Source organism: Schistocerca americana, chromosome 2 (genome assembly GCF_021461395.2).
Source record: "Schistocerca americana isolate TAMUIC-IGC-003095 chromosome 2, iqSchAmer2.1, whole genome shotgun sequence".
In the NCBI taxonomy this organism is placed as follows: domain Eukaryota; kingdom Metazoa; phylum Arthropoda; class Insecta; order Orthoptera; family Acrididae; genus Schistocerca; species Schistocerca americana.
This window is the reverse complement of record NC_060120.1, coordinates 393593047-393612808: the sequence shown is the minus strand read 5'-3', so window position 1 is coordinate 393612808 and position 19762 is coordinate 393593047. Positions and strand designations below refer to the sequence as shown.

Sequence of the window (19762 nt, the reverse complement as noted above, 5' to 3'; positions counted from 1 at the left end):
ACAGGCCGGGGATTTGAGCCGGTGTCCTCTCGAATACTAGTCCAGTGTGCTGAGCACTGCGCCACTTCGTTCCGTAGTTGCTAACAAGAAGGCGGGTATTGCACCACGTCGGATATAAACGTATGACTAGAGCAGGCCGACCGTTACGAGGCAATGAATACTACTAGTGTAATGAAAATGTCAGTAAGTTAATTACATAGCAGTTTATTTTGGCAACTTGACAGATTTGCTGAATGACAGCTACTGTCCACGTCCTGAATGAAGTGAGAACCAGTTACGAGATGCGCTACCTACGATATGTGCAAAGCGGCACGCCACCTGAATAGCAGCACAGCCACTGAAGTGCCCAGGGCGAACTCAACTGTTATCAATAATGATGGGCGGAAGACTGTCCATATCAAAAAGGAAGAAGAATGACGGTTTGGTAAAACGTCGACAACGTGGTCAGAAAAGACGAATCTCATCACCAGACAGCGCCTTAGCCTACGAACAATGAGGTGCCATTGCGAGTATCCCAAGTTTACGACGAGAACGTCACAAGAGAGCACAACGCCTTTCCGCTGCTGCACGCATTTGCGACTTTCCATGAAACGGGAATGACGTGGCGCGCGATGCTCAGCACAAAGGACCAACTCCGGAAAGGAGTCGCGCGCGGAAGCTGCAGCCAAGCGAGGGGTTACGGGCCTATATGACTCAACACATCGCTCTTAACAGGCTGTAGTGAAAGCAACTTCGTGAATACCTCAAGCATGTGTTACAGCACCCTTATATGTCTCTAGCCAACACTGAAAACAGTCGGTCAGCAATTTCGCACCCATATGGACTCCTGGGAGCGACAATTGGACTCGCCTGACCCCTGCCGCCTTCAGTTCCGATTCGAAACAATCGATCGTTTTTGTGTTGTTAAATCGTTATTGCTGGCTGCATTCTGTTGCCAATGTCGTCACTGTTATTGTCTTTCCGATATTTGCTTTGTATTTTGTGCCAATAAATAGCCATTACGTTTAATTTAGTGAATAGCGTGTTTACACAACAGTGAACTTTATGTCTACATCAAAACGCCGAAACTCTCACAATGGCATGGGATTGGGATAAATTATAAGACTGCATAAAAAGAGATTCTCAAGATTAATTTAGTGTGATGTGGAGTATTCAATAACTGCAGGGATGATTCGTATCTACATCTACATCTACGTCATACTCTGCTATTCACAATTAAGTGCCTGGCAGAGGGTTCAATGAACAACCTAGAAGCTGTCTCTCTACCGTTCCACTTTAGAACGGCACGCGGGAAAAACGAGCACTTAAATTTTTCTGATCGAGCCCTGATTTTTCTTATTGATGATCATTTCTCCCTATGTAGATGGGAGCCAACAGAATGTTTTCGCAATCGGAGGAGAAAACTGGTGATTGAAATTTCATGAGAAGATCCCGTCGCAACGAAAAACGCCTTTGTTTTAATGATTGTCACTCCAATTCACGTATCATGTCTGTGACACTATCTCCCCTATTTCGCGATAATACAAATACTTAAAAAGTGAGTGATTAAATCACCAAACAACTAAAAAATATTATGTCCTATATGCTTTCCGTTTACGTCACTTCAGTATTTTCTGAATGAGAATTGTCGGTGATAACTGCATACAAGCGGGAAGAGAGAGACAGACAGAGCCTCAATAAGTTGAAATAAAAAAGCAATTGCTCATTTATTTAAACATAAATTTACAGTGTAGCATCAGTTATTAAACGTTTTAAACCTACCAAAAATTTAATTCAATGCCAGAAGTACGAAAAATTCTTTTTTAAGTAAATAATTACATAAATTTTGAAAATATTTCATTTTAGAAATGTAGCTTTCTTACCTTTCTGTAAAATAAGATATGTTATTTGTGTCTAAAAAGGTTGGCAAGCCTAGATACGGTACATGCATAACCGAAAAGGGTGAACAAGTGCGTAAGTGAAATGCTCAAACTCGCAGGCTGAGAGAAAACATTCAAGTAACTGACATAACCGTCGGAGACTTGTGTTAGTCGGTTGTTTCACACTAAGTGAAACCACTCAGATCTCAAGAGTGAGTGATAACATTCATACATTGAGTTGCAAGAGTCATGGGGTCTCTCCTAACATGTCAGACATCCTGTTTCCCGGCTTAGAGCAGCATCTCGACGTGGCCCCTGCAGAAATATTGAGCCAAGCTGCCTGCGTCCATAGCCGTCCGTAACTGCGAAAGTGTTGCCGGTGCATGATTTTGTGCATGAACCGACCTCTCGCTTATGTCCAATGAATGTTCGATGAGATTCATATCGGACGGCCTGGAAGGCCAAATCATTCGCTCGAATTGTCCAGAATGTTCTTCAAACCAATCGCGAACAACTGTGGGTCGGCGACATGGCGCATTGTCATCCATAAAAGTTCCATCATTGTCTGGGAACGTGAAGTAAAGGAATGGCTGCAAATGGTCTTCAAGTAGCCGAAAATAACCATTTCCAGTCAGTGATAGGTTCAGTTGGACCAGAGAGCCCAGTCCGTTCCATTTAAACACAGCCCACGCCGTTAGCGAACCACTAACAGCCTGCAGAGTGCCTTGTTGACAGCTTGGGTCCATGGCTTCGTGGGTCTGTGCCACACTAGAATCCTACCATTAACTCTTAACATCTGAAACCGGAGCTCATCTGACCAGCCATGGTTTTCCAGTCGTCTAGCGTCCAACCGTTATGGTCACGAGCCAGCAGAGGCGGTGCAGACGATGTGCTGCTAGCAAAGGCGTGAGTAGTCTGCTGCCATAGCCCATTAACGCCAAATTTCACCGCAGTGTCATAACGGATACGTTTGTCGTACGTCGCACATTGATTTCTGCGGTTTCTTCACGCAGTGATACTTGTCTGTTAGCACTGACGATTCTGCGCAAATGCAGCTGCTCTCGTTCGTTAAGAGAAGCCCGTCGGGCACTGCGTTGTCCTTGGTGAGAGGTAATGCCCGAAATATGATATTCTACCACACTATTGTTACTGTGGATCTCGGAATAAAGACTTCCCCAACGATTTCCGAAATGGAATGTCCCATGCGTCTAGCTCCAACTACCGTTCCGCGTTCAAAGTCTGTTACTTCCCGTCATAAAATTATAAAGAATGTAGCAACCAGTCGCGGAAACATAATTTATTTATCTTGTCGCAAATCGATTTCTACTGATATCAGTCATCATTGGTGCATTTTTGTAACCGATACATGTCATAAGTAGAAATACTGTCCTTGGCAGATTTCTATCGTATCGGTTAGAAAAATGCACCGATGATGACTGACATCGGTCGAAATCGATTTGCAACAAGATAAATAAATTATGTTTCCGCTACTGGGTGCTACATTCTTTATAATTTTATATTCCACGGTCGCTGCACAGAAAGGGAACCTTATGGAGCCCAACATTCAAAAATTCCCGTTATGCTGCCATAATCACGTCGGGAACTTGTTCACGTGAATCACCAGAGCACAAATGACAGGTCTGCCAATGCACTGCCTTTTTATACGCTGTATACGCGATGCTACCGTCATCTGTAGTGCATATCGGTATCCAATACCTTTTGTCGCCTCAGTGTATAGCTGACATGGGCGCAGAGACTATTTTTTTCGATAGTTTCAGTCAACTGAAAAAACAGTCGTCTGGCCAGTTCAAATGGCTCTGAGCACTATGGGACTTAACTTCTGAGGTCATCAGTCCCCTAGAACTTAGAACTACTTAAACCTAACTAACCTAAGGACATCACACACATCCATGCCCGAGGCAGGATTCGAACCTGCCACCGCAGCGATCGCGCGGTTCCAGACTGTAGCGCCTAGAACCGCTCGGCCACACCGGCCGGCGCCTGGCCAGTCGGTTGTTAAAACCTGTCGGGTGTCCCATCACTTAATTCGTTCCTGGATGACCGTTCTTGTCTCAGTACGTTTCTATTATTACCAACTACTCCGTTTAGTGGCACCACTGAGCCAGAAACATATGGGGAGCAGTGCTACTTAATGTAGAATTCCGTCTATGACAACTTTGCCGTCATTCTCCAACGCAGTACCAACTGGCGTTTGAACCGATGAAAGGCACTGCGCCCCCACATTCACGGCGAACCATCTAGTACATATGATTCTCATCTGCTTATTGTACAGTGCTGCAAACTCATCAGTAGCCACACACATTATTTTAGTCTGGTCTCTTGTTCACTTGTTCGTTCCCTCGTAATTTGACTTTAAGCGATTGTGAGCAAGACACAACGCTTCATCTCTGAAATTCGTAGCTCCTAGGACAGAGACTAATTTTAATGGTGGAGAGAGGGAAGATCGCAGTTCAAAATTAGCGAGTGTAAAAATAAATAGCACGCGCGGAGGATTCCGCAGTTAATTCTTGAAAATGAGACTAAATGGGTTCTTGAACTTACGTGTTTATGAAGGCTTACTGTAATTGTGGTCTGAGCCATTGTTATGCATGTCCCACTACACGAACACAGTCATAGTTTTCTCGACACGGAAGGTTATAAATGCTTTCTTAATTTATAGCTGTGTACCATCGTACTACATCTTCATCGTTATTCCGAAAACCACTATATACCGTGTGGTCATGGCTACATAGACTACCAGCGCCGTTTTTCCTCCTCCATATTCTACTGATGGAAGGTAAGGGCTAAGAGCCACTTATCGTGAGATTCTGTAGAAGTCAAATCTCTCTCATTTTACCATCGTGGTCGTTACGTGATGGCTGCGGGAGTGAAATAATATGTGTATACACTATTAGCGGAAGTGTGCTTTCAGAATTTGAAATACAAGAGTGATGACGATGTATTTTGTGTAGCGCCTTCCGCTGTAGTTTACTCGTTATTCTGCCTTCTTGTTGTTAATGGTTCCATCTTTTCGTTCAGTCAAGCTGATGAGGATGGAGACGAATAATAATACTCAAGAATCCAACGGACAAGAGTTTTGTGCAGGGTTATTCATAAGTACTTGCAGAGTTTCACAAGATGACTGCATGAAACCTGATAGATATGCGAAAAATAGACACGTGTTAGTGGATAGAGCATCTTTCAAAGTTTTTAACAGACATTACAACATCGGCGACCTTCATGAAACAGAAAACGTTAATACAACAGTCAAGGTCTTGCCGAAGAGTCATTGTGAGAAGCAAGTCAAATCAGTTCAGCTGAGACAGTTTAGCATTGAGGTAATCACGAATACCTGAAAGAAAGTGTGGTGGAGCGCCGTCTTGTTGCAAAATAAAGTATCCAGTGTCTTGCTGTAATTGTGGTCTGAGCCATTGTTATGCATGTCCCACTACACGAACACAGTCATAGTTTTCTCGACAAACAAAAATAGTCCATATTTTGGAGAGAAAATGGTGCAAAAGACTTAACTTTAGGTGAACGATTAGTTTGTTCCATAATCTCATGTGTATGTTCTGTGTCCCGAGCTAGCACGTATTGACGATTCATCTTTCGAGACACATTAAACGTGTTATTTCGATAATCTTCTGGTTTATTACAAAATTAACACCAAGTTAAGGTGTCCTGAGCATGAAGGTAAGTTTGAAAACCGCAGAGCTTTAATAAGCATGGCCATGTTGGAGGTGATATGGCATTGCATTGTTCCGACTTTTAAACTGACTTAACGAGTCAGTAGCCGGAGGTCGTACAGTTTAAATTGGATTCGAAGTCACGGTGCAAGCCACTAACAAATCATTGCCAGAGTGCCAGAAGAAGTCCCACGACTGACTGGCGATTGAACGCTGGACTTTTGGATCTAGAACCTAAGTCACTGAGTCACCAAATCAAACACGAAAGGTAATATAAAACAATCAACAAGGAAGCAACTCTATCGATTAACTAAAAGCTGAATCCAGGCACAATTTGTAATTGGTTTTGAAATACGAGAGTTATTCTGAAAGTAATCTCAGTTTTCCTATAAATAAAATTCTGCAGTCATTAAATTGAAATTATTAGAAAATTTTTAGGAACACGTCTTTTTATTACTTTCTTAGATAATCATCTTTCAGATTTATGAATTTATCGTATATTTTACCGGGTTCTGAATTTCGCTCTGCACAGAATTCCGCAACCAGAGTTTACAGGCTGCCCGGCGAGCGCGGAGCCTGTGGTACTCTAATCGTTCGCTCACGACCTCATGCCAAACACTTAGAGAAGTCCGTGGAAAGTTTTTCGACAGTTGAGACAACATCGATTTTCACGAACATTTTAGACAATTTTCTCTGCCAGGTGTGGCCGAGAGATTCTAGGCGCTTCAGTCTGGAACCGCGCGACCGCTACGGTCGCAGGTTCGAATCCTGCCTCGGGCATGGATGTGTGTCCTCGGGTATGGATGTGTGTGATGTCCTTAGGTTAGTTAGGTTTAAGTAGTACTAAGTTCTAGGTGACTGATGACCTCAGATGTTAAGTCCCATAGTGCTCAGAGCCATTTGAACCATTTTTTTTTTCTCTGCCAGTTTCAAGCTGACTACAGACTTCTGTCTTTATCATGAACGTTCGACCTTCCACGCGTAAACAAACAACACTATTGACATGCAGAATCTTTACTCACAATATTTGTTCTGTATACAATGGAAATATGGCGATGAATGTCAGCAGCTTTGAGATTTTTCGCCACTAAGAACCGTATTGAAGAATGGACGTCACTTTTGGTGCGATATCCAACCAGAACACTTATTTTGAACGGCTACTCTAAACGAACCAGAAGCAAAGCAAATAGCACTGACAGAGCACGAATTTTCACTGATTTGTTTGACTCACGGGGGAGCATCACTGAAGTACTGGAATACCTGAACATCAAATACATGAAGATAGACGCCAATTGTTCCACGAAAGCCCACTTTCAATGTTTCGTGAACCAGCTTTTAGTGAGGAATTAGGGGATACACTACAATCCCTTGCGTATCGCTGACATTTTTCGCTCACAAATGGAAGGGGAAGAGACCCAAACATGTGGTTCAAAGAGAGATATCCTCCGGCATGGGCCCCACTGTGGTTTACAGGGTGTAGGTGTAGATCAGGGGTCTCAGTCTTTTACTTTACCTGGGCCACTTGGAAGAAGACGAGTATTTTTGGGCCGAGCATAATATACTTAACACTAGAAAAAAAGAAGAAGAAGAGAGAAACAACTTTAATAAACATATAAAAACACTTCTGCCGTCTGTCAGGGTAGATTGTCAATTCGTTTTATACTAGAGGAGTTCAAAAAGAAAGTTACGCATTATCATGGCAGGCTAAGTAACTTTTATTGAATGCTGCAGAGCACTTTTAAGTGGCCCAGATACATGACACTTTTTCTTTCAGCATTGCCATAAAGTCTGCGTAAACAACGGCCGGAACGTTCTATCAGTCGTTCAATTCCTCAACGATATAAATCCGCTGCTTGGTCACGGAGCAGTTCGGGAGCCGCTGTGTGAATGTCCTCGCCGTTGGGAATTCTGCGATTGCTGCGAATCAGTACCTCGATTTCCTGGCACTGTTGTCTGTGGTCGACGTCGATGGCCTTGCTTCCCGATCACCATCACTCTCCTCTGTGTGGCCTTCATCAAATAGTTGGCACGATTTCAATGAGGCTGGACGAGATGTAGCATTTTGTCCGTACACTGCCAGAATTTGACAGTGAATCTGTGTACAATTTAGATGTTTTACCTACACGATTCGTACTGTCCCACATACTTCCTGCTTTGGAGTACGTTTCCAGTTTCCACGCTCATTTCATACGGACACTGTGGTGCTTCTGTTACCCTTACCGCATCAGGACTGCGTCTGCAGGAAACGTAGTACATGTACTCTCTTTTGACAATGTGCCATTCTTGTTGCGCGACGGTTTTAGAGTGTGATGACATGTGTAAATTATTTCTTGAAGTCACCTCGTATATGTGTACCCTCTCCTTTCTGTGCCAAAGATTCACCATAGGGAAATGCAGATCCTTTCTGCTTCTAGTATTGTGTGGGTGAGTATCGCTGTTCCTCTCAACTGCAATGTAGTGCTGACAACAAATTTCGCCGGTGAGCAAATGTATTCCCAATTCTTAAATAGGTACCTGCAACATGTACATGTGTGAACTCTACATATAAGTGTAATTACTTTCTTCTGCGAACTAATATTTTTTGACTAAGTGAGGTTCAAATGGTTCAAATGGCTCTGAGCACTATGGGACTTAACTTCTGAGGTCATCAGTCCCCTAGAACTTAGAGCTACTTAAACCTAACTAACCTAAGGACATCACACACATCCATGCCCGAGGCAGGATTCGAACCGGCGGTCGTAGCAGTCGCGCAGTTCCGGACTGAAGCGCCAAGAACCGCTCGGTCAGAGTGCACAGGGTGTGACTGTACGGTAGTGGACCATTCAAATGCCGCCATCGCCCATCTCACAAAGCAGCCGCATGCACAGCATACCGCAAGAACTATGAGCACTTCTTCATCTTCCTTTATGTGAAACAAGTCTCTTATACAGAAAACAAGAAAAGATTGATTGAGCAGTAAACATGGGTTCTAAAATGCGTGCCTTAACAGCTATGAGCATTTGTGTAGAAGAGACAAGTTTCACAGTACTGAAGATGAATAAGTGCTCGTTGCTCTTAAGGAATTCACTTTTAAGGCCGATGTTAATGGACATTTTTTCTCTTTTTGGTTCTCACTACCACCTCTCAAAATACGGAAAACAAAGTGCTTATATCAGAAGAGATTTGTTTCACAACAGCGAAGATGAAGAAATGCTCATGGCTCTTAAAGTATGCATTTTAGAGCGCATGCGTGCTAGACGTTTTTGTTTGGAATGATCGTGCTTGTCATTTTCATGAGTACTGAACATTCTTCCTGGGACATCCTGTGTACAAACTGAGGCGACAAAAGTCTTGGGATAGCGCTATGCACATATACAGATGACGGCTGTATTAAGTACATAAGGTACGAGAGGGCAGTCCATTGGTGGAGCGGTCATTTGTACTCAGGTGGTTCACGTGAACAGGTTACCGTCGTGACTATGGCCGCATGACGGGACTTAACAGACGTTGAATGCGGAATGGTAGTTGGAACTGGACGCATGGGACATTCTTTCGGAAATCTTAGGGAGTTCAATATTCCGAGATCCACAGTGTCAAGAGTGTGCCGAAGAGTACCAAATTCCAGGCATTACAATGCAGTGGCTGACGGCCTTCAACTAACGACGGGGAGAAGCGGAGTTTGTGTAGATTTTTCAGTACTAGTAGACAAGCAACATTGCGTGGAACAGCCGCAGAAATCAATCTGGGACGTACGACGGACGTATCTGTCAGGACGGTGCGGTGAAATTTGGCGTTAATGGGGTTTGGCAGTAGACGACAAAGCGAGTGCCTTTGCTAACCCCACGACGTCACCTGCAGCGCCTCTCCTGGGCTCGTGGTCACATCGGTTGGACCCTAGACAACCGCAAAACAGTGGTCTGATCAGATGAGCCACGATTTCAGTTGGTAAGAGGTGATGGTGTGCTTCGAGTATGGCGCAGACCCCAAGAAGCCATGGACCCAAGTTGTCAACAATGCACTGTGCAAATTCTTGGTGGCTCCATAATGGTGTGGGCTTTGTATGCATGAAATGGTCTGGGCCTTCTGGTCCAATTGAACTGATCATTGACTGGAAATCGTTATGTTCGGCTACTTGGAGACCGTTTGCAGCCATTCACGGACTTCATGTCTCCAAACAACGCTGGAATTTTATGGATGACAATGCACCATGTTGCCGGGCCATAATTGGTAGCGATTGGTCTGAAGAACATTCTGCATAATTCGAGCTAATTATTTGGCCACCCGACATGAATCAAAATGTTCAAATGAGTGTGAATTCCTAAGGGACCTCACTGCTGAGGTCATCGGTCCCTAGACTTACACACTACTTAAACTAACTTATGCTAAGAACAAAACACACACACACACATGCCAGAGGGAGTACTCGAACCTCTGGCGGGAGGGACCGCGCAGTCCGTGACATGGCGCCTCAAACCGCGGTGCCACTCACGCGGTCACATCAATCACATCGAACATTTATGGAACGTAATCGTGAGGTCAGATCGTGCTCAAAATCCTGGACTGGCAACACTTCCGCAATTATGGACGGCTATAGAGAGGTCTACAAGTATCAGACATAATTTGAGGAAGAAATTTTTGAGAATGTACTTTTGTAACTCAGCATTGTGTGGAGTGAAACATGGACTATGGGCAAACCGCAAAAGAAGAGAGTTCAAGCATTTGAGATGTGTTGTTACAGCCGGGCGCGGTGGCCGAGCGGTTCTAGGCGCTCCAGTCCGGAACCGCGCGACTGCTACGGTCGCAGGTTCGAATCCTGCCTCGGGCATGAGTGTGTGTGATGTCCTTAGGTTAGTTAGGTTTAAGCAGATCTAAGTTCTAGGGGTCTGATGACCTCAGAAGTTAAGTCGCATAGTGCTCAGAGCCATTTGAGCCATTTTTTTGTGTTGCTGCAGAAAAATGTTGAAAATCAGGTTGAGTTATTAGGTAAGGAATGAGGAGGTTCTGCGCAGAAGCGGAGAGGAAAGGAATGTGTGGAAAACACCGAAAAGATGCGGGGACAGGATGATACGGCACCTGTTAAGACACCAAGGAATAACTTCCACGTACTAGAGGGGATTCTAGAGGGAAAAACTTTAGAGGAAGACAGAGACTGGAGTACATGCAACAAATAACTGATGACAAGGTTGCAAATGCTTCTCTGAGGTGGAGAGGTCGGTTCAGGAGAGGAATTTGTGGCAGGCCGCATCAAACCAGTAAAACTGATGATCCAAAATAAATAAAATGAAAAAAGAGGCAGTACGGCTCAGTATTTCTGCAGGACACTTCCAACGGCTTGTTGAGTCCATGCGAGGTCGTGCTGCTGCACTACGCCGGGCAAAAGGAAGTCCGACACGATATTAGGAAGTAACCCATGACTTTTGTCACCTCAGTGTATGTGTAACACACGAACATGCAGGCGAAGCCGTGGGTAGAAAGCTAGTATAGAATAAAGTACAGAAGCAAATTGAGGGTTTCACGATAATATAGGATCTTAAAAAGCCACTTATCGAAAGGATTAAGAAACGCTGACGGGACGAAGAACAGTCATGTACCCATTATCGAACCCTGCGGAGCACCCACTGTGATTTCTCGCCATATACCATTCCTTTTTTATTACCCATCCTACACGGAAACGGAGTATACCTCTAGTACGGACACGAAGCGGTGCAGACAACTGCCTAGTAGTTGGAATGCACGAGTACCTGAGTGCGGACCGAGTGGCTGCGGCAACATCCCGTTGGCGCCAGCGCAGCGCTCGGACCCGGAAGTGGGCGGGCGTGGCCAGCCGGTGTGGCGCCGGGTCGACATCTCTGGTAGCAGGTGTACGGCGTCCGGAGCAGAGCGCACGGCAGACACGCGGCGCGCTGCACGCTGCAGCCTGGCTCTCGGCGCACTGGCCGCTTCCTGGCACTCGGCTCTGCTGGCGGGCGCGCGCCGCGGCCTGCACGGACATGCGGCCGCCCGCTCGTCGTGAGTCGCGCGCGAAGCACGCCTCACTCCTAATGCGGACCCCGAGTCAGCGAGCACGTCTCCTTCACGCTCCACTTGCACTTCGGGCGTTCTGCGCAGCAGACGCTACAATTTAGTTGAAACACAAGGTAAAAAGGAAGAGAAGCAATATGGGCTAACGTAAATAAAAGTGATCTGGATAACGAAAACATTACACGCAAAATACACTACTGGCCATTAAAATTGCTACACCAAGAAGGAATGCAGATGATAAACGGGTATTCATTGGACAAATATATTATACTAGAACTGACATGTGATTACATTTTCACGCAATTTAGGTGCATAGATCCTGAGAAATCAGTACCCAGAACAACCACCTCTGGCCGTAATAACGGCCTTGATACGCCTGGGCATTGAGTCAAACAGAGCTTGGATGGCGTGTAGAGGTACAGCTGCCCATGCAGCTTCAACACGATACCACAGTTCATCAAGAGTAGTGACTGGCGTATTGTGACGAGCCAGTTGCTCGGCCACCATTGACCAGACGTTTTCAGTTGGTGAGAGATCTGGAGAATGTGCTGGGCAGGGCAGCAGTCGAACATTTTCTATATCCAGAAAGGCCGTGCAGGACCTGCAACATGTGGTCGTGCATTATCCTGCTGAAATGTAGGGTTTCGCAGGTATCGAATGAAGGGTAGACCCACGGGTCGTAACACATCTGAAATGTAACGTCCACTGTTCAAAGTGCCGCCAGTGCGAACAAGAGGTGACCGAGATGTGTAACCAATCGCACCCCCACACCATCACGCCGGGTGATACGCCAGTATGGCGATAACGAATTCACGCTTCCAATGTGCGTTCCCTGCGATGTCGCCAAACACGGATACCATCATCATGATACTGTAAACAGAACCTGGATTCATCCGAAAAAATGCCGGCCGAAGTGGCCTTGCGGTTCTAGGCGCTGCAGTCTGGAATCGCGAGACCGTTACGGTCGCAGGTTCGAATCCTGCCTCGGGCATGGATGTGTGTGCCGTCCTTAGGTTAGTTAGGTTTAACTAGTTCTAAGTTCTAGGGGACTAATGACCTCAGAAGTTGAGTCCCATAGTGCTCAGAGCCATCCGAAAAAATGACGTTTTGCCATTCGTGCACCCAGGTTCGTCGTTGAGTACACCATCGCAGGCCCTCCTATCTGTGACGCAGCGTCAAGGGTAACCGCAGCCATGGTCTCCGAGCTGATAGTCCGTGCTGCTGCAAACGTCGTCGAACTGTTCGTGCATATGGTTGTTGTCTTGCAAACGTCCCCATCTGTTGACTCAGGGATTGAGACGTGGCTGCACCATCCGTTACAGCCATGCAGATAAGATGCCTGTCATCTCGTCTCCTAGTGATACGAGACCGTTGGGATCAAGTACGGCGTTCCGTATTACCCTCCTGAACCCACCGATTCCATATTCTGCTACCAGTCATTGGATCTCGACAAACGCGAGCAGCAATGTCGCGATACCATAAACCGCAGTCGCGATAGGCTACGATCCGACCTTTGCACGAGGCATCACAACGTTTCACGAGGCAACGCCGGTCGACTGCTGTTCGTGTATGAGAAATTGGTTGGAAACTTTCCTCATGTCAGCATGCTGTAGGTGTCGCCACCGGCGCCAGCCTTGTGTGAATGCTCTGAAAAGCTAATCATTTGCATATCGCAGCATTTTCTTCCTGTCGGTTAAATTTCGCGTCTGTAGCACGTCATCTTCGTGGTGTAGCAATTTTAATGGCCAGTAGTGTACATAGGACGATCGAAAACATCTGGGTAACAGAACAGGTATCAGAAGAATCTATGTCAGCCCTAATACATCCCAACCACAAGAAAGGCGACAAAACCGACCCTCATAACTACAGAGGAATTTCACTACTCCATAATGAGATTTCACCCTGCAGCGGAGTGTGCGCTGACATGAAACTTCCTGGCAGATTAAATGTGTGCCGGACCGAGATTCTAACTCGGGACCTTTGCCTTTCGCGGGCAAGTGCTCTACCATCTCAGCTACCCAAGCACGGCTCACGCCCCGTCCTCACAGCTTTACTTCTGCCAGTACATTAGATTTAGCTTTGTTTTTAAAGACCTTGCAAAGAGCCCAAGAGAAGACGGCTATTGATGAGGCGTGACGGAGAGGAGGAGGAGCAAACGATACGCCACGTGTGCGGAAGCATATTTCACTACGGTCTGTGACGTACAAAATGCGCTGTTAAATCGGCTAGAGCCTCAAACAGATTCACAGGTAGGAGAACACCATGAAGGGTACAGAAAGGGAAGATCGTGCAGTGGACAGATCTGGTGCCTCAGAACACTATTGATAATAATGAAGTACGGGAACCCACGATAACATTCGTTGACTCCAAGAAGGCCCACGACTCCATAGACAGAGAAACACTCCTTCACACACTGGAAGAAATCAAGGCGGAGATCAAGAACAGAAAGCTAATCCAGAAAACATCAACAAATGCAACATTCAGTGTCAAGTTCATGGGAAAGATCTCGGAACCATTCGAAATCAAGACAAGAATGAGGCAGGGAGACGGCATGTCACTAAGTCTATTTAACTTGGTTTTGGAGAAAATAATTAGGACAAGGGACAAAGGAGTCAATGTGGGTAAAGATGGGCAGACAGAAGGATAGAACCGTCAACATAAAGTGTCTGGCCTTCGCTCGTGGTATAGCCGTCATAACAAATAACAGAAAAGAAACCAAAGAAGCTCTAGAGACGCTACATGAAATCGCAGCCAAATCAGCACTACAAATCTCATATGAAAAAACACATTACATGGACAAAAAATCCACAGAGAGAAAGCCACTGGTAACATAATATGGAGAGATAACACAAGTAGAAAGTTTCGAATACCTGGGAGAGATTACACAGAAAACGGGACTGAACTCGACATGCATTGAAGAAAGGTTCACAAAACTACAGAAAGCATACAGACTTACGTTAAACCATTACAAAAAAAAAAGTATTTCCATCAATGCCAAATTAAGACACTGTAACAGAGTAGTCTTACAAAAGGCCTTGTGTGCCTCAGAAACAACAGTAATCAAAAGAAGGAAAAAAATCAAGGAGAATGAAAAACAACAGAGGAAATTACTGAGAAAGATCTACGCGCCGGTTCAGAAAGAGGGCTCTCGACAAAGAGACCGCCAAAAGAACGGTACGGACAGAAACGATTACAAACAGCATCAGGAAAACAAAGACAAAATTCTTCCGACAGATGCATAGGATGAATAAAAGCAGACTGACCAAGATTTTTAACACAGTAACAACTAATACAGTAACTGCGTAAAGGAAGCTATGGGAGAACACCTCAAGAAATCTAACATCTCCTCAGAACACGGGGAAAAATACAGAGCAAAAATCAGAAAACAGAAATTTCAGTAAACGCCTAAAGAGAAGAAAACAGGAAAGAACTGGTCAGAAGAGAGGAAGAAGAAACGCAGTGAATATATGAGAGGTTTTTAGGAAGAAAAAAGAAGACAGAAAAAATGCCATGAAAATTGATTGTGTTTTAAAGCTCTCCTTAAGATGGAATTAACAGTAGCAATAATAAAAGTTTTCTGCATCAGTCACTTATTTTAGCACTATGTGTTTCGATCGTTCACACTATCATCTTCAGGTGAAGAACTGTTACATAATTCGTGTTAGTGTAGCGCATAGACGCCTTTCCACAGTAGCAGACTAAGTGCAAGGCGCATGCAAGAATTCACTTAGGAATGAAATAAACAGGAAGTCCAGGGAAGCCATCGCGAAAGGGCTCCAGGAAAAATATGAAAAAAAAACAAGAAGTGGTGGTCGGAGGGACTGATTCAGCATATAGTAAGGCCTGACCCACCTTCGGTGAAATTAAGAGCAAGGGCGTTAATTTTAAGAGAGCAATAAGAATTCCACTGTTAAGCGCAGAAAGGACAGCAGATAGGTGGGAAAAGTACGTGGCAGGCTTCTACGCAGGAGAGGACTTGAGACTGAGACCCGAACTCGGGACCTTTGCCTTTCGCGGGCAAGTGCTCTACCGACTGAGGACGAGTCAGGATCCGTTCTCACAGCTTAATTCCGCCGGTACCTCGTCTCCTACCATCCGCTGCAGGGTGAAAATTTCATTCTGGAAATATCCCCTAGGTCGTGACAAAGCCATGTCTCCGCAATATCCTTTCTTCCAGGAGTGCTAGTTCTGAAAGGTTCGCAGGAGAGCTTCTGTGAAGTTTGGAAGGTAGGAGACGAGGTACTGGTGGAATTAAAGCTGTGAGGAGAGGTCGTGAGTCGTGCTTGAGTAGCTCAGCCGGTAGAGGACTTGCCTGCGAAAGTCAAAGGTCTCGAGTTCAAGTCTCGGTCCGGCACAGAGTTTTAATCTGCCAGGGAGTTTCATATCAGCGCACACTCCACTGCAGAGTGAAATTTTCATTCAGGTGATAATCGGTTTGGCTTTCAGAAAGGTAAGTGTATCAGAAAGGTGGTTCTGACGTTGCAATTGATAACACTGGTCAACACTCATTTTCTTGCCAAGGATATCTGAGTGGCTTTAGGATGGGTTAGTGGTACTGAGGACGAATATAGCGACCATTTATGCAGTTTGGCTCTAGTTTTTGAGATAATGCATGATTTATCAAAAAATTAGAAAAAATTGCTAATACTGAACTCGAGCGCTACAAACTACAATGAAAAAAGAAAATAATCTTTATAAATAGCTTCTATGAAAACCTGATAGGCATTTGTCCACGTATAAAACATAATTGAAAAGTTTCTCTATAAGTATATCATTTTCCGTCCATGACGAACCGCTTCCTGCACGCTTTCCTTTTATAGGTCTCTTCAGAACAGTCACGTTGCAGATTCCAGCAATAATCTGCCATCATATGCCTGTCCCATCTTCCTTTATATCTTTCCTCTATTCCTTTCATATCTTGATGGAACCGCTCTCCTTGTTCCTCACTGAAATCACCTAGATTACGAGGAAATCGATCCAAGTGGCTGTGAAGGAAGTGCAATTTTATGCTCATGTTAGCTCCTAAGTTTTGAAAGTTAGTGAGCATGTTTTTGACCAGTTCCTCGTAATTGGGAGCTTTATGATTGCCCAAAAAACATTTTACAACAGCGACAAAACTGTTCCAGGCCGATGCTTCAGTGACAGTCATGACACTTGTAAAATTGGTATCGTTGATGAGCCTGCGAATTTGAGGACCATCAAATATTCCTGCCTTAAGTTTTTCACTACTGAGTCCAGGGAACGTATTGCAGATGTATGTGAATTACCATTTCTGTCTAAAGCTTTGGTGAATTGCTTCATTAGTCCTAACTTAATATGTAATGGTGGAAGAACGATCTTGTCCCTACTAACCAGAGGTTCATTAATGATGTTTGCTTCACCAACAGCCATATGTTCCCTTGGAGGCCATGTTTTCTGCTTCCAATGTTCGTGCTTTGCCCTACTATCCCACATGCAGATAAAACATGGGTGCTTTGTGTATCCACTTTGTTGTCCAAGCAAGAAGTTCACCATTTTCAAATCAACACAAATCAACCACTGGTGCTGCATATACTGAATTTTCTGCAGAACCATCTTGATGTTAGCATATGCTTCACAAAGTTTTGTTGAGTGGGCAATTGGAATAGATGAGTAACGATTGCCATTGTGTAGGAGAACACATTTTAAACTTCTAGTGGAACTGTCTATGAAGAGACGCCAGTCCTCTGGTCTATATTCCGGCAGCCCCAATTCAAGTAAAAGTCCAGGTATATTGCTGCAATACACTATAACCTCTTCTTGGTTGAAGTATGGAAGAAGGTTTTCTTCTCTCGTCCGGTAAGCTGTTATTTTAACACTTGGATGAAGACAGTTCTTTTCCTTAAGCCTGGATGCTAAGAGTTCTGATGCTTGCTTTGAAAGATTGAGTTCTCGTATCAAGTCACTGAGCTCCTTCTGGTCGAACTGCTGGGGTTGTGTCTCACGTCCTTCGTATTCCGAACCACTACTTGTACATTCCTCGCCGTGCACATCGTCATCTGATGATGTTAGCGTGGGTAATGTTGTGAAGGTTGGTACAGGAACATCGTTGCTGTGCACCACCGGTCTTCTTGCTGACTCCAAATCGGGATATTCCCACTTTCGTTTTTTGAACCTATTAAAACCTTTCACATTAACAATGCAAAAATAGCAATCATCTTTATGGTTCTTCTGCTCTCGCCATACCATAGGCACTCCGAAGTTTAAGCTTTTCCTTTTGCGTTTTGCCCACTGCCGTAAGCACTCCACACAGCATTTACAAACTTTATGGGGTGCCCACGCCTTGTCTTGATCTCCAAGTTTAACTCCGAAATATGCCAGATACGCTTCCTTCACAAAAGGAGTGATATTCTTCCTGTTCTTTTGAAGAACGTATTCACCACAAATGTAGCAGAACTCATCTGGATGGTTCACGCAAAGACGGCGTGAAGAACTCATGTTTTCCTAAAACAAAATTGCACAAATACTACATATTATGCAGAACTTTCTTGTATTTGCATGTCAATCACATCCAACAAACATCATTAATTGTTTTGTGTGAAATGAATACTCACCTCTTATTTGCTACGTCACGATGAAAAGGTTCTATCTCCTTGAAGCTGCACTGCACATGTGTGTGACTTTCGACCATCGCCATTTTTCTTGTTTACACTGCACGCTACCTATCGGCTGTTGCGGGGATTACCTCGGCCAACAAATGAATGTCGAGTACCGCCGAATTCAAATCTGCACAACCCTCAATATCTTCAACACACGCACCGCACAACAGGACTGAACACTGCTGACAGTGTGATGTTTGCATGATGTAATCCTCAACCACACAGATGCACTCCCTGAGCACAATTGTTTAATAAAGATAGTACAATATCACTAATTAAAAAACAGGTAGCAAATGCATTACACCATATATGAACCCTGCAGTCGATATTATCCACATGAAACTCTCATTTCCACAAATAACCTGTATCTCAAAAACCAGAGCCAATTTGGAAAAAGTACAAATATACTCGGAATGAGTATCATAACAATATCCCATTTTCGTTCAAACTTCCCCGGCAACGAAAAAAAAAATTTATTTTGTAGAGCTGTGTAATGAAAGCAAAACTGAAGAAAAATTGGGACACTTCTATAGGCTATATCGACCCGAAACAAACTTTCGACATTGTAAAACGATACCAGATGTTCGAAATTATGAGAAAAAGAGGAGTAAGCCACATGGAAAGACGGGAAATATACGATATGCACAAGAACCGAGAGGAAACAATAGGACTGAAAGATCAGGAACGAAGAGCTTGGATTAAAAGGACGTAAGACAAGGATGTAATCTTTCGCACAACTGTTCAATCTGTATGTTGGAGGAGAAACGACAGAAATTAAAGTTTCAAGAGCAGGACTAAAAGTCAGGGGGAAATGATGTCAATGATAAGATTGGCCGATAACATTGCTGTGCTCAGTGATAGTGAAGAAGAGCTGCAGGACCTGTTGAGCTGAATGAAGTCTGAATAGTAGAGAATATGGATTAAGAGTGAACGGAAGAAATGAGGAGTACCAGAAATGAGATTAGTGATAAGTATAACAACAAATGTGGTGACGAAGAAATAGACGAAGTTAAGGAATTCTGCTGCCCTGGATGCAAAGTAGCGCACAACGGCCGAAGCAAGGAGGGTGCAAAAGCCGACTAGCACAGTGAAGAGGTCATTCCTGGTATACTACTGTCAGATATAGGCCTTAATTTGAGGAAGAAAATGCTGGGAATGTACGTTTGGAGCACAGCATCATATGGTAGCGGATCGTGAACTATGATAAAAACCAGAAAAGAACAGAATCGACATTTTTGAGACATGGCGCTACGGAACGATGTGGACTGTTCTCTGCAGGATCGGCGAAGATAGAGACATATGGAAAACACTAACAAGGAGAAGAGACATAACGACAGGACTTGTGTTGAGACGTTAGACAATAGCTTCCATGGTACTAGAGGGAGCTGTAGAAAACATTGCTCTGTAGCAGAATACATTACTAAAATTTATTCCAGAGTTAAATATTAAAAGAAGGTAATTCCCCAGATCTTTGAAAGCTCCATGTGGAGGCAGAAAGAAATAGATCCATCTAGCTTCGATAAAATGTGCTGCCTATTAAACTAACAGGAAAGCATGACAATGCAAAATTTCTGTTACTTTTCAATTTAATAAGGACCCT

The 19762-nt window shown here is 44.3% G+C and overlaps 1 protein-coding gene across 1 annotated transcript in view; it reads right to left on the bottom strand.

Annotated features, from left to right (window-relative positions):
- LOC124593698 overlaps positions 1-11419 on the bottom strand; it is a 110848-nt gene extending 99429 nt beyond the window's left edge. The window contains exon 1 of the mRNA XM_047132001.1: positions 11266-11419. The gene's annotated coding sequence lies outside the window, so the exon portion shown is untranslated. The remainder of the gene's footprint in view (positions 1-11265) is intronic.
- Between the last annotated feature and the right edge of the window lie 8343 nt (positions 11420-19762).